The sequence below is a fragment of the Equus asinus genome, chromosome 2 (genome assembly GCF_041296235.1).
Source record: "Equus asinus isolate D_3611 breed Donkey chromosome 2, EquAss-T2T_v2, whole genome shotgun sequence".
Classification (NCBI taxonomy): Eukaryota; Metazoa; Chordata; class Mammalia; order Perissodactyla; family Equidae; genus Equus; species Equus asinus.
Window position 1 is genome coordinate 75523465 of NC_091791.1, and position 13938 is coordinate 75537402.

At 68.6% G+C, this 13938-nt stretch overlaps 3 non-coding genes across 3 annotated transcripts; all 3 read left to right on the top strand.

The window, feature by feature from the left end:
• Positions 1-1872: 1872 nt before the first annotated feature.
• On the top strand, positions 1873-1991 carry LOC139044712 (5S ribosomal RNA). The gene has a single exon (XR_011501784.1). It is a non-coding gene; the product is annotated as a 5S ribosomal RNA (ribosomal RNA).
• A 3923-nt stretch (positions 1992-5914) lies between these two features.
• On the top strand, positions 5915-6033 carry LOC139044713 (5S ribosomal RNA). Its single transcript, XR_011501785.1, has one exon. It is a non-coding gene; the product is annotated as a 5S ribosomal RNA (ribosomal RNA).
• Positions 6034-9956: 3923 nt separating this feature from the next.
• On the top strand, positions 9957-10075 carry LOC139044714 (5S ribosomal RNA). Its single transcript, XR_011501786.1, has one exon. It is a non-coding gene; the product is annotated as a 5S ribosomal RNA (ribosomal RNA).
• Positions 10076-13938: the final 3863 nt, after the last annotated feature.

Here is a 13938-nt window from a genome sequence, read left to right on the forward strand (position 1 = left end):
CCCGACGAGAGGCGGCGTCCCCGACGACGGGACGCGGTGCCGTCGGAAATGGAGAGCCTGGCACAGCCCAGGTCCTGGTCAGACATGCGTTGATGGCGTCGTCGCTCTCTTTCCCCCAGCCCGCCCCCCCCACCCCCCCACCCCCGCCCCTTTCCTCTCCCTCGCGTCCCGAGGTCCCCTTTCCAACGGGATCCAAGAACGCCCACAGGGCCCAAACTCTTGAGCTGGGCAGTGCAGACATCGTGCGCACTGGATCCCGGGTGGACGACGGGAGAGGGCTGCGGCCCAGAACCCTGAAGCCCAGAGGTCTCGGGACGGGGATACCGGTGACGTCGGGAGGCACCAACGGGTGTTCGGACGTGCGTTTCCCTCCCCGTAATCACACCGTTGCGCTCATCCGTCCATCCTCGGCGCGCTAGCCATCTTGGTAAAACTAAGGAGACTCAACGGGTGACCTAACCTGTGGGAGACCCTGGGTAATGTCCCTACCTGCACTCGAGCAGACTGTGGACGCTGTGGTCGTCGGGGAGGGGGTTCTGTACGTCTGGTAGATTGCGTTGGTTTCTCGGGCGAAGTTCTCCGTGTCCTGACTTTTCTGGCTGGTCGTTCTGTCAACTCAGGAAGTCCGGGGGCGCCCCGCAGAAAGAGGAAAAGAGCCAGAACGAAGAGGCGAAGAGAGAAGGAAAGAAACACACAAACAGACACAGACACGCAGGCGCACACAAAAACGCACACACACAGAGCGAGAGCGAGAGCGAGAGCGAGAGCGAGAGCGAGAGCGAGCCCGAGCCCGGCTGCCAGTCCGTGGCTCCTGGGCGTCCGGGTCGCGGGACAGGGATCCCAGGAGCGCTGCACTCCTGAGACCCTGTCTGCACGTCCCAGGGCCCCAGGGGTGATCGCCAGCCCCAGGGCCCCCGCCTCCTTGCCCGGGCCCAGCTCAAGCACCACCGCCCTCCTGTGGGGAAGCTGCCTCTTGGGCAGGGCCTCTCTGCGTCAGCGTGAGCGTCTGTGTGTCTGTCCCGGTGGGTGTCTGTCTGGGTCCGTGTCTCGGATCCTCTCAATCTCTCTGTCTCTGTCTCTGTCTCTGTGTCTCTCAGGTCGGTCAGTCAGGAGCTGTCCAGGGTGGCCGCGGGGCCTGGGGTTGAGGGCGCGGTCCGGGTCCCGTGGGCGGGGCGCGGGGCGGGGCGGGGAAGGGTGGCCCGCCCTGGTCTCCCCGCGCCCCGCCGCCCGCCCCGGAGGGGTTTCCGGTGATGCCCTCTGGTCGCGCCGGTGGCTCCAGCTGGATTTGGGCAAGTTGGGGCCGGGCCGGAGCGGCGGCCGCCGGGGGTTGTTGGGCCCGGGTTCGTTGGGAGGCGCCTCGGGCCGGAGGGGCCTCGCGGGCCCGGGGCCCCGACGCGCCGACGCGCCGACGCGCCGACGCGCCCGACGCCCCGGGCCACCTGGCCCCGAGCAGAGCAGCCGGATGTCCTGCGACCCGTCGCCGGGATGCGGGCGGACAGGAGGCCTGGAGCGTCCGGGGCCGGCTTGGGAGAGCGCCTAGACTTGCGCCCCGCCCGCCCACAGTCCCCGGGGTGCCCGAGGCCTCCCGCGCCCTGGGCGGGCGGCAGGGCAGGGCAGGGCAGGGCAGGGCAGGGCAGGGCAGGGTTTGGCTGGCCGCGGCGGCGGCGGCGGCGGCGGTGGCGGGAGGCAGTGGCAGGCAGGCGGCAGGCGGCGGAGCGCGGGGCGCAGGGGACGCGGGCGTCCGGTGCGCGTCACAGGGGCTCGGGCGCGCGCGTCACAGGGGCCAGGCGACGGCGCGTCACAGGGACCAGGCGACAGCGCGCGCGCGCGCGCGCGCGAGGCTTCTTAGGGGCGCCGGCGGCAGCCACCAGCGTCTACGGCCATACCACCCTGAACGCGCCCGATCTCGTCTGATCTCGGAAGCTAAGCAGGGTCGGGCCTGGTTAGTACTTGGATGGGAGACCGCCTGGGAATACCGGGTGCTGTAGGCTTTTGCCTCCCGCCGCCTCCCTCTCCTTTTGCCCCCCCCCCCCCGCCCCCAGCGCCGCTCCCTCCATGCTCCCCCCGCCCCTCCTCCCTCCTCACCGGTCGCCCCATCGCCCCGCCACGCCCCCACCGCTGTCCAGCCGCGCGAGTGCCCCGCGGCCGCGGCCGCCGCCCAGCCCTTCCACCTCGCGGCCCCACGGGAACCCAGGGCCAACCGGGGCCGGCCCCGCGTGGCCGTGCCCCCGACGCCGCCCTCGTCCGGCGGGCTCCCTCTGTCCTCGGCGGCCTCTTCCCACCCGCCAGGCTCCTGAGAGACCCTAGCGGTCCACTCGGCCGGCGCGGCCCCCAAGCAGTTGGTCGAGTCGTGGTGTGCGATGGAACGGATCCCGCTCCGGGCTGCGGAGGCCCGGACAGCTTCGGCAAGCTGCCGGCAGCCCATCCGTCTTCCAGAGCCCATCTAGGAAAGACCCCGGATCAGGCTTCTCCAAACAGCACCTACAGAAGGACGGGGCCCACTGGGCTCGACAGGAGCCTTCCGGGCCTGGCCATCCATCCCAAGCGGGACGGCTTCTGGATTTTCTGATGCCTGCGCCGTGTGTCAGCTTCTCCAAGTCGGCACCTGGCTGTCCTTGATACCGTCGTTCGCGAGAAACCCTCGTTTCCGCACCGGAGTTGGTACGGGTCCTTTTGTGTTGTCTTGCCTTAAAGACGTCCCCTTCCCCAAGTGTCTAAGTTTCAAGCGCCTCCCCCCGCTCCCCGGCTGGGATCCAACTCCGTCTCCGTCTTCGCTTTTGTCTTTTGGGGGGTGGGGGCGGGGGGTCCTGCCTTCGTTTGAAAGGTCGGTGTCTGGCTCCTCGTGGATCCCTCGCATCCGTTTTGATTCTGAACAGACTGGATGGAAGGATTAGGAATCTGGCTGCGCTCGCCCAGGGTTTTGGTGTCCCCTCACTCAGGTGCCTCACTCTGTCCTGCCCCCCTCCTGGCCTCTGTCTGCCAGAGGGAGTGGACGAGTCCCCCGAGAGGACATTTCCGTCCTCAGCGGCCAGCCCTTCCTGGCTCCTTGGCTTCAGCTTTCATTTCGTGCGGCTCGGGCAGCTTTGAAAGTCTGCTCTTCCCCTGCCTGTGTCCGCGCAGACTATCGCGGAAAGGGGATCCGGGAAAGCGGGAGGGGAGTTTGCTCCAGGGGAGGAGAGCCGGGATGACAGGGAGGAGGAGAGGGGAGACTTGCCTCAGATCGCACGGACTTTTACATTTTCAAGGGGGGAATTCATCAAGGTAAGCCGTCTCTTCCCCACCGCGGACAGAAAGCAATAGTTGCTCGCTGTGGAGAAGCTGGGACATGCGGGCACAGCAGGAAGAGAGGACCTCAACCTCCATCCTCTCACCGTTCAGCAATCATCCTGGGAGCGAATATCCTCGTGTTTCCCTTTTCCCGTGGGCCCCACTTTCCCTGCCAGAGCAGACCCAGGGCACCTGTGGCCTGCTTCCTGCTTGCCCGGGATGGCGGGGTGGCGGGGCGGCGGCGGGGCGGGGCGGGCCGCGCGTCGCTCCCTGCAGGGTAGCGCCCTGGGTGGTTCTGGTTCCGACGGCTCCCCCAATCTGACCTCCGGTGAGCGTGTTCTGCTGGGAGAACTGGGGCTGTGTCTCCGTAAGTTTCCCAGAGTGCGGGCCCGGAGGCTTGGTCTCAAACGAAGGCTCGGCAGCAAGGGCCGCCGTTCCTGCGAGGGACTCGCCCTCCCTGAGCGGCAGTTGCCTCATCTGGTTGGAAAGGGGGTCCCGTTAGTGCCTCGTCGGTGGCGTTGTTGCGAGCACGGAAGCGGGAGCACGGAGCACACCGCTCAGCACGGAGCGCGGCACTGGTTGGTGCGCGCTCATCGTCTGCCGTCCTTCCCTGTGAGCATAGTGCTTTCCGCCGACATTCGCCCGGCACCTGCGGGCCGCGTGCCTGCTTGGGGCCGGACCCAGCAGCCGAGGACGCAGGTGCCAAAATCTCTGCCTTTGGGGGAGTTCGCCGCCTCGTGCCTGGGACGGGAGGACCGACGGCAGGCCAACACGTCCCGACGAGAGGCGGCGTCCCCGACGACGGGACGCGGTGCCGTCGGAAATGGAGAGCCTGGCACAGCCCAGGTCCTGGTCAGACATGCGTTGATGGCGTCGTCGCTCTCTTTCCCCCAGCCCGCCCCCCCCACCCCCCCACCCCCGCCCCTTTCCTCTCCCTCGCGTCCCGAGGTCCCCTTTCCAACGGGATCCAAGAACGCCCACAGGGCCCAAACTCTTGAGCTGGGCAGTGCAGACATCGTGCGCACTGGATCCCGGGTGGACGACGGGAGAGGGCTGCGGCCCAGAACCCTGAAGCCCAGAGGTCTCGGGACGGGGATACCGGTGACGTCGGGAGGCACCAACGGGTGTTCGGACGTGCGTTTCCCTCCCCGTAATCACACCGTTGCGCTCATCCGTCCATCCTCGGCGCGCTAGCCATCTTGGTAAAACTAAGGAGACTCAACGGGTGACCTAACCTGTGGGAGACCCTGGGTAATGTCCCTACCTGCACTCGAGCAGACTGTGGACGCTGTGGTCGTCGGGGAGGGGGTTCTGTACGTCTGGTAGATTGCGTTGGTTTCTCGGGCGAAGTTCTCCGTGTCCTGACTTTTCTGGCTGGTCGTTCTGTCAACTCAGGAAGTCCGGGGGCGCCCCGCAGAAAGAGGAAAAGAGCCAGAACGAAGAGGCGAAGAGAGAAGGAAAGAAACACACAAACAGACACAGACACGCAGGCGCACACAAAAACGCACACACACAGAGCGAGAGCGAGAGCGAGAGCGAGAGCGAGAGCGAGAGCGAGCCCGAGCCCGGCTGCCAGTCCGTGGCTCCTGGGCGTCCGGGTCGCGGGACAGGGATCCCAGGAGCGCTGCACTCCTGAGACCCTGTCTGCACGTCCCAGGGCCCCAGGGGTGATCGCCAGCCCCAGGGCCCCCGCCTCCTTGCCCGGGCCCAGCTCAAGCACCACCGCCCTCCTGTGGGGAAGCTGCCTCTTGGGCAGGGCCTCTCTGCGTCAGCGTGAGCGTCTGTGTGTCTGTCCCGGTGGGTGTCTGTCTGGGTCCGTGTCTCGGATCCTCTCAATCTCTCTGTCTCTGTCTCTGTCTCTGTGTCTCTCAGGTCGGTCAGTCAGGAGCTGTCCAGGGTGGCCGCGGGGCCTGGGGTTGAGGGCGCGGTCCGGGTCCCGTGGGCGGGGCGCGGGGCGGGGCGGGGAAGGGTGGCCCGCCCTGGTCTCCCCGCGCCCCGCCGCCCGCCCCGGAGGGGTTTCCGGTGATGCCCTCTGGTCGCGCCGGTGGCTCCAGCTGGATTTGGGCAAGTTGGGGCCGGGCCGGAGCGGCGGCCGCCGGGGGTTGTTGGGCCCGGGTTCGTTGGGAGGCGCCTCGGGCCGGAGGGGCCTCGCGGGCCCGGGGCCCCGACGCGCCGACGCGCCGACGCGCCGACGCGCCCGACGCCCCGGGCCACCTGGCCCCGAGCAGAGCAGCCGGATGTCCTGCGACCCGTCGCCGGGATGCGGGCGGACAGGAGGCCTGGAGCGTCCGGGGCCGGCTTGGGAGAGCGCCTAGACTTGCGCCCCGCCCGCCCACAGTCCCCGGGGTGCCCGAGGCCTCCCGCGCCCTGGGCGGGCGGCAGGGCAGGGCAGGGCAGGGCAGGGCAGGGCAGGGCAGGGTTTGGCTGGCCGCGGCGGCGGCGGCGGCGGCGGTGGCGGGAGGCAGTGGCAGGCAGGCGGCAGGCGGCGGAGCGCGGGGCGCAGGGGACGCGGGCGTCCGGTGCGCGTCACAGGGGCTCGGGCGCGCGCGTCACAGGGGCCAGGCGACGGCGCGTCACAGGGACCAGGCGACAGCGCGCGCGCGCGCGCGCGCGAGGCTTCTTAGGGGCGCCGGCGGCAGCCACCAGCGTCTACGGCCATACCACCCTGAACGCGCCCGATCTCGTCTGATCTCGGAAGCTAAGCAGGGTCGGGCCTGGTTAGTACTTGGATGGGAGACCGCCTGGGAATACCGGGTGCTGTAGGCTTTTGCCTCCCGCCGCCTCCCTCTCCTTTTGCCCCCCCCCCCCCGCCCCCAGCGCCGCTCCCTCCATGCTCCTCCCGCCCCTCCTCCCTCCTCACCGGTCGCCCCATCGCCCCGCCACGCCCCCACCGCTGTCCAGCCGCGCGAGTGCCCCGCGGCCGCGGCCGCCGCCCAGCCCTTCCACCTCGCGGCCCCACGGGAACCCAGGGCCAACCGGGGCCGGCCCCGCGTGGCCGTGCCCCCGACGCCGCCCTCGTCCGGCGGGCTCCCTCTGTCCTCGGCGGCCTCTTCCCACCCGCCAGGCTCCTGAGAGACCCTAGCGGTCCACTCGGCCGGCGCGGCCCCCAAGCAGTTGGTCGAGTCGTGGTGTGCGATGGAACGGATCCCGCTCCGGGCTGCGGAGGCCCGGACAGCTTCGGCAAGCTGCCGGCAGCCCATCCGTCTTCCAGAGCCCATCTAGGAAAGACCCCGGGTCAGGCTTCTCCAAACAGCACCTACAGAAGGACGGGGCCCACTGGGCTCGACAGGAGCCTTCCGGGCCTGGCCATCCATCCCAAGCGGGACGGCTTCTGGATTTTCTGATGCCTGCGCCGTGTGTCAGCTTCTCCAAGTCGGCACCTGGCTGTCCTTGATACCGTCGTTCGCGAGAAACCCTCGTTTCCGCACCGGAGTTGGTACGGGTCCTTTTGTGTTGTCTTGCCTTAAAGACGTCCCCTTCCCCAAGTGTCTAAGTTTCAAGCGCCTCCCCCCGCTCCCCGGCTGGGATCCAACTCCGTCTCCGTCTTCGCTTTTGTCTTTTGGGGGGTGGGGGCGGGGGGTCCTGCCTTCGTTTGAAAGGTCGGTGTCTGGCTCCTCGTGGATCCCTCGCATCCGTTTTGATTCTGAACAGACTGGATGGAAGGATTAGGAATCTGGCTGCGCTCGCCCAGGGTTTTGGTGTCCCCTCACTCAGGTGCCTCACTCTGTCCTGCCCCCCTCCTGGCCTCTGTCTGCCAGAGGGAGTGGACGAGTCCCCCGAGAGGACATTTCCGTCCTCAGCGGCCAGCCCTTCCTGGCTCCTTGGCTTCAGCTTTCATTTCGTGCGGCTCGGGCAGCTTTGAAAGTCTGCTCTTCCCCTGCCTGTGTCCGCGCAGACTATCGCGGAAAGGGGATCCGGGAAAGCGGGAGGGGAGTTTGCTCCAGGGGAGGAGAGCCGGGATGACAGGGAGGAGGAGAGGGGAGACTTGCCTCAGATCGCACGGACTTTTACATTTTCAAGGGGGGAATTCATCAAGGTAAGCCGTCTCTTCCCCACCGCGGACAGAAAGCAATAGTTGCTCGCTGTGGAGAAGCTGGGACATGCGGGCACAGCAGGAAGAGAGGACCTCAACCTCCATCCTCTCACCGTTCAGCAATCATCCTGGGAGCGAATATCCTCGTGTTTCCCTTTTCCCGTGGGCCCCACTTTCCCTGCCAGAGCAGACCCAGGGCACCTGTGGCCTGCTTCCTGCTTGCCCGGGATGGCGGGGTGGCGGGGCGGCGGCGGGGCGGGGCGGGCCGCGCGTCGCTCCCTGCAGGGTAGCGCCCTGGGTGGTTCTGGTTCCGACGGCTCCCCCAATCTGACCTCCGGTGAGCGTGTTCTGCTGGGAGAACTGGGGCTGTGTCTCCGTAAGTTTCCCAGAGTGCGGGCCCGGAGGCTTGGTCTCAAACGAAGGCTCGGCAGCAAGGGCCGCCGTTCCTGCGAGGGACTCGCCCTCCCTGAGCGGCAGTTGCCTCATCTGGTTGGAAAGGGGGTCCCGTTAGTGCCTCGTCGGTGGCGTTGTTGCGAGCACGGAAGCGGGAGCACGGAGCACACCGCTCAGCACGGAGCGCGGCACTGGTTGGTGCGCGCTCATCGTCTGCCGTCCTTCCCTGTGAGCATAGTGCTTTCCGCCGACATTCGCCCGGCACCTGCGGGCCGCGTGCCTGCTTGGGGCCGGACCCAGCAGCCGAGGACGCAGGTGCCAAAATCTCTGCCTTTGGGGGAGTTCGCCGCCTCGTGCCTGGGACGGGAGGACCGACGGCAGGCCAACACGTCCCGACGAGAGGCGGCGTCCCCGACGACGGGACGCGGTGCCGTCGGAAATGGAGAGCCTGGCACAGCCCAGGTCCTGGTCAGACATGCGTTGATGGCGTCGTCGCTCTCTTTCCCCCAGCCCGCCCCCCCCACCCCCCCACCCCCGCCCCTTTCCTCTCCCTCGCGTCCCGAGGTCCCCTTTCCAACGGGATCCAAGAACGCCCACAGGGCCCAAACTCTTGAGCTGGGCAGTGCAGACATCGTGCGCACTGGATCCCGGGTGGACGACGGGAGAGGGCTGCGGCCCAGAACCCTGAAGCCCAGAGGTCTCGGGACGGGGATACCGGTGACGTCGGGAGGCACCAACGGGTGTTCGGACGTGCGTTTCCCTCCCCGTAATCACACCGTTGCGCTCATCCGTCCATCCTCGGCGCGCTAGCCATCTTGGTAAAACTAAGGAGACTCAACGGGTGACCTAACCTGTGGGAGACCCTGGGTAATGTCCCTACCTGCACTCGAGCAGACTGTGGACGCTGTGGTCGTCGGGGAGGGGGTTCTGTACGTCTGGTAGATTGCGTTGGTTTCTCGGGCGAAGTTCTCCGTGTCCTGACTTTTCTGGCTGGTCGTTCTGTCAACTCAGGAAGTCCGGGGGCGCCCCGCAGAAAGAGGAAAAGAGCCAGAACGAAGAGGCGAAGAGAGAAGGAAAGAAACACACAAACAGACACAGACACGCAGGCGCACACAAAAACGCACACACACAGAGCGAGAGCGAGAGCGAGAGCGAGAGCGAGAGCGAGAGCGAGCCCGAGCCCGGCTGCCAGTCCGTGGCTCCTGGGCGTCCGGGTCGCGGGACAGGGATCCCAGGAGCGCTGCACTCCTGAGACCCTGTCTGCACGTCCCAGGGCCCCAGGGGTGATCGCCAGCCCCAGGGCCCCCGCCTCCTTGCCCGGGCCCAGCTCAAGCACCACCGCCCTCCTGTGGGGAAGCTGCCTCTTGGGCAGGGCCTCTCTGCGTCAGCGTGAGCGTCTGTGTGTCTGTCCCGGTGGGTGTCTGTCTGGGTCCGTGTCTCGGATCCTCTCAATCTCTCTGTCTCTGTCTCTGTCTCTGTGTCTCTCAGGTCGGTCAGTCAGGAGCTGTCCAGGGTGGCCGCGGGGCCTGGGGTTGAGGGCGCGGTCCGGGTCCCGTGGGCGGGGCGCGGGGCGGGGCGGGGAAGGGTGGCCCGCCCTGGTCTCCCCGCGCCCCGCCGCCCGCCCCGGAGGGGTTTCCGGTGATGCCCTCTGGTCGCGCCGGTGGCTCCAGCTGGATTTGGGCAAGTTGGGGCCGGGCCGGAGCGGCGGCCGCCGGGGGTTGTTGGGCCCGGGTTCGTTGGGAGGCGCCTCGGGCCGGAGGGGCCTCGCGGGCCCGGGGCCCCGACGCGCCGACGCGCCGACGCGCCGACGCGCCCGACGCCCCGGGCCACCTGGCCCCGAGCAGAGCAGCCGGATGTCCTGCGACCCGTCGCCGGGATGCGGGCGGACAGGAGGCCTGGAGCGTCCGGGGCCGGCTTGGGAGAGCGCCTAGACTTGCGCCCCGCCCGCCCACAGTCCCCGGGGTGCCCGAGGCCTCCCGCGCCCTGGGCGGGCGGCAGGGCAGGGCAGGGCAGGGCAGGGCAGGGCAGGGCAGGGTTTGGCTGGCCGCGGCGGCGGCGGCGGCGGCGGTGGCGGGAGGCAGTGGCAGGCAGGCGGCAGGCGGCGGAGCGCGGGGCGCAGGGGACGCGGGCGTCCGGTGCGCGTCACAGGGGCTCGGGCGCGCGCGTCACAGGGGCCAGGCGACGGCGCGTCACAGGGACCAGGCGACAGCGCGCGCGCGCGCGCGCGCGAGGCTTCTTAGGGGCGCCGGCGGCAGCCACCAGCGTCTACGGCCATACCACCCTGAACGCGCCCGATCTCGTCTGATCTCGGAAGCTAAGCAGGGTCGGGCCTGGTTAGTACTTGGATGGGAGACCGCCTGGGAATACCGGGTGCTGTAGGCTTTTGCCTCCCGCCGCCTCCCTCTCCTTTTGCCCCCCCCCCCCCCCGCCCCCAGCGCCGCTCCCTCCATGCTCCTCCCGCCCCTCCTCCCTCCTCACCGGTCGCCCCATCGCCCCGCCACGCCCCCACCGCTGTCCAGCCGCGCGAGTGCCCCGCGGCCGCGGCCGCCGCCCAGCCCTTCCACCTCGCGGCCCCACGGGAACCCAGGGCCAACCGGGGCCGGCCCCGCGTGGCCGTGCCCCCGACGCCGCCCTCGTCCGGCGGGCTCCCTCTGTCCTCGGCGGCCTCTTCCCACCCGCCAGGCTCCTGAGAGACCCTAGCGGTCCACTCGGCCGGCGCGGCCCCCAAGCAGTTGGTCGAGTCGTGGTGTGCGATGGAACGGATCCCGCTCCGGGCTGCGGAGGCCCGGACAGCTTCGGCAAGCTGCCGGCAGCCCATCCGTCTTCCAGAGCCCATCTAGGAAAGACCCCGGGTCAGGCTTCTCCAAACAGCACCTACAGAAGGACGGGGCCCACTGGGCTCGACAGGAGCCTTCCGGGCCTGGCCATCCATCCCAAGCGGGACGGCTTCTGGATTTTCTGATGCCTGCGCCGTGTGTCAGCTTCTCCAAGTCGGCACCTGGCTGTCCTTGATACCGTCGTTCGCGAGAAACCCTCGTTTCCGCACCGGAGTTGGTACGGGTCCTTTTGTGTTGTCTTGCCTTAAAGACGTCCCCTTCCCCAAGTGTCTAAGTTTCAAGCGCCTCCCCCCGCTCCCCGGCTGGGATCCAACTCCGTCTCCGTCTTCGCTTTTGTCTTTTGGGGGGTGGGGGCGGGGGGTCCTGCCTTCGTTTGAAAGGTCGGTGTCTGGCTCCTCGTGGATCCCTCGCATCCGTTTTGATTCTGAACAGACTGGATGGAAGGATTAGGAATCTGGCTGCGCTCGCCCAGGGTTTTGGTGTCCCCTCACTCAGGTGCCTCACTCTGTCCTGCCCCCCTCCTGGCCTCTGTCTGCCAGAGGGAGTGGACGAGTCCCCCGAGAGGACATTTCCGTCCTCAGCGGCCAGCCCTTCCTGGCTCCTTGGCTTCAGCTTTCATTTCGTGCGGCTCGGGCAGCTTTGAAAGTCTGCTCTTCCCCTGCCTGTGTCCGCGCAGACTATCGCGGAAAGGGGATCCGGGAAAGCGGGAGGGGAGTTTGCTCCAGGGGAGGAGAGCCGGGATGACAGGGAGGAGGAGAGGGGAGACTTGCCTCAGATCGCACGGACTTTTACATTTTCAAGGGGGGAATTCATCAAGGTAAGCCGTCTCTTCCCCACCGCGGACAGAAAGCAATAGTTGCTCGCTGTGGAGAAGCTGGGACATGCGGGCACAGCAGGAAGAGAGGACCTCAACCTCCATCCTCTCACCGTTCAGCAATCATCCTGGAAGCGAATATCCTCGTGTTTCCCTTTTCCCGTGGGCCCCACTTTCCCTGCCAGAGCAGACCCAGGGCACCTGTGGCCTGCTTCCTGCTTGCCCGGGATGGCGGGGTGGCGGGGCGGCGGCGGGGCGGGGCGGGCCGCGCGTCGCTCCCTGCAGGGTAGCGCCCTGGGTGGTTCTGGTTCCGACGGCTCCCCCAATCTGACCTCCGGTGAGCGTGTTCTGCTGGGAGAACTGGGGCTGTGTCTCCGTAAGTTTCCCAGAGTGCGGGCCCGGAGGCTTGGTCTCAAACGAAGGCTCGGCAGCAAGGGCCGCCGTTCCTGCGAGGGACTCGCCCTCCCTGAGCGGCAGTTGCCTCATCTGGTTGGAAAGGGGGTCCCGTTAGTGCCTCGTCGGTGGCGTTGTTGCGAGCACGGAAGCGGGAGCACGGAGCACACCGCTCAGCACGGAGCGCGGCACTGGTTGGTGCGCGCTCATCGTCTGCCGTCCTTCCCTGTGAGCATAGTGCTTTCCGCCGACATTCGCCCGGCACCTGCGGGCCGCGTGCCTGCTTGGGGCCGGACCCAGCAGCCGAGGACGCAGGTGCCAAAATCTCTGCCTTTGGGGGAGTTCGCCGCCTCGTGCCTGGGACGGGAGGACCGACGGCAGGCCAACACGTCCCGACGAGAGGCGGCGTCCCCGACGACGGGACGCGGTGCCGTCGGAAATGGAGAGCCTGGCACAGCCCAGGTCCTGGTCAGACATGCGTTGATGGCGTCGTCGCTCTCTTTCCCCCAGCCCGCCCCCCCCACCCCCCCACCCCCGCCCCTTTCCTCTCCCTCGCGTCCCGAGGTCCCCTTTCCAACGGGATCCAAGAACGCCCACAGGGCCCAAACTCTTGAGCTGGGCAGTGCAGACATCGTGCGCACTGGATCCCGGGTGGACGACGGGAGAGGGCTGCGGCCCAGAACCCTGAAGCCCAGAGGTCTCGGGACGGGGATACCGGTGACGTCGGGAGGCACCAACGGGTGTTCGGACGTGCGTTTCCCTCCCCGTAATCACACCGTTGCGCTCATCCGTCCATCCTCGGCGCGCTAGCCATCTTGGTAAAACTAAGGAGACTCAACGGGTGACCTAACCTGTGGGAGACCCTGGGTAATGTCCCTACCTGCACTCGAGCAGACTGTGGACGCTGTGGTCGTCGGGGAGGGGGTTCTGTACGTCTGGTAGATTGCGTTGGTTTCTCGGGCGAAGTTCTCCGTGTCCTGACTTTTCTGGCTGGTCGTTCTGTCAACTCAGGAAGTCCGGGGGCGCCCCGCAGAAAGAGGAAAAGAGCCAGAACGAAGAGGCGAAGAGAGAAGGAAAGAAACACACAAACAGACACAGACACGCAGGCGCACACAAAAACGCACACACACAGAGCGAGAGCGAGAGCGAGAGCGAGAGCGAGAGCGAGAGCGAGCCCGAGCCCGGCTGCCAGTCCGTGGCTCCTGGGCGTCCGGGTCGCGGGACAGGGATCCCAGGAGCGCTGCACTCCTGAGACCCTGTCTGCACGTCCCAGGGCCCCAGGGGTGATCGCCAGCCCCAGGGCCCCCGCCTCCTTGCCCGGGCCCAGCTCAAGCACCACCGCCCTCCTGTGGGGAAGCTGCCTCTTGGGCAGGGCCTCTCTGCGTCAGCGTGAGCGTCTGTGTGTCTGTCCCGGTGGGTGTCTGTCTGGGTCCGTGTCTCGGATCCTCTCAATCTCTCTGTCTCTGTCTCTGTCTCTGTGTCTCTCAGGTCGGTCAGTCAGGAGCTGTCCAGGGTGGCCGCGGGGCCTGGGGTTGAGGGCGCGGTCCGGGTCCCGTGGGCGGGGCGCGGGGCGGGGCGGGGAAGGGTGGCCCGCCCTGGTCTCCCCGCGCCCCGCCGCCCGCCCCGGAGGGGTTTCCGGTGATGCCCTCTGGTCGCGCCGGTGGCTCCAGCTGGATTTGGGCAAGTTGGGGCCGGGCCGGAGCGGCGGCCGCCGGGGGTTGTTGGGCCCGGGTTCGTTGGGAGGCGCCTCGGGCCGGAGGGGCCTCGCGGGCCCGGGGCCCCGACGCGCCGACGCGCCGACGCGCCGACGCGCCCGACGCCCCGGGCCACCTGGCCCCGAGCAGAGCAGCCGGATGTCCTGCGACCCGTCGCCGGGATGCGGGCGGACAGGAGGCCTGGAGCGTCCGGGGCCGGCTTGGGAGAGCGCCTAGACTTGCGCCCCGCCCGCCCACAGTCCCCGGGGTGCCCGAGGCCTCCCGCGCCCTGGGCGGGCGGCAGGGCAGGGCAGGGCAGGGCAGGGCAGGGCAGGGCAGGGTTTGGCTGGCCGCGGCGGCGGCGGCGGCGGCGGTGGCGGGAGGCAGTGGCAGGCAGGCGGCAGGCGGCGGAGCGCGGGGCGCAGGGGACGCGGGCGTCCGGTGCGCGTCACAGGGGCTCGGGCGCGCGCGTCACAGGGGCCAGGCGACGGCGCGTCACAGGGACCA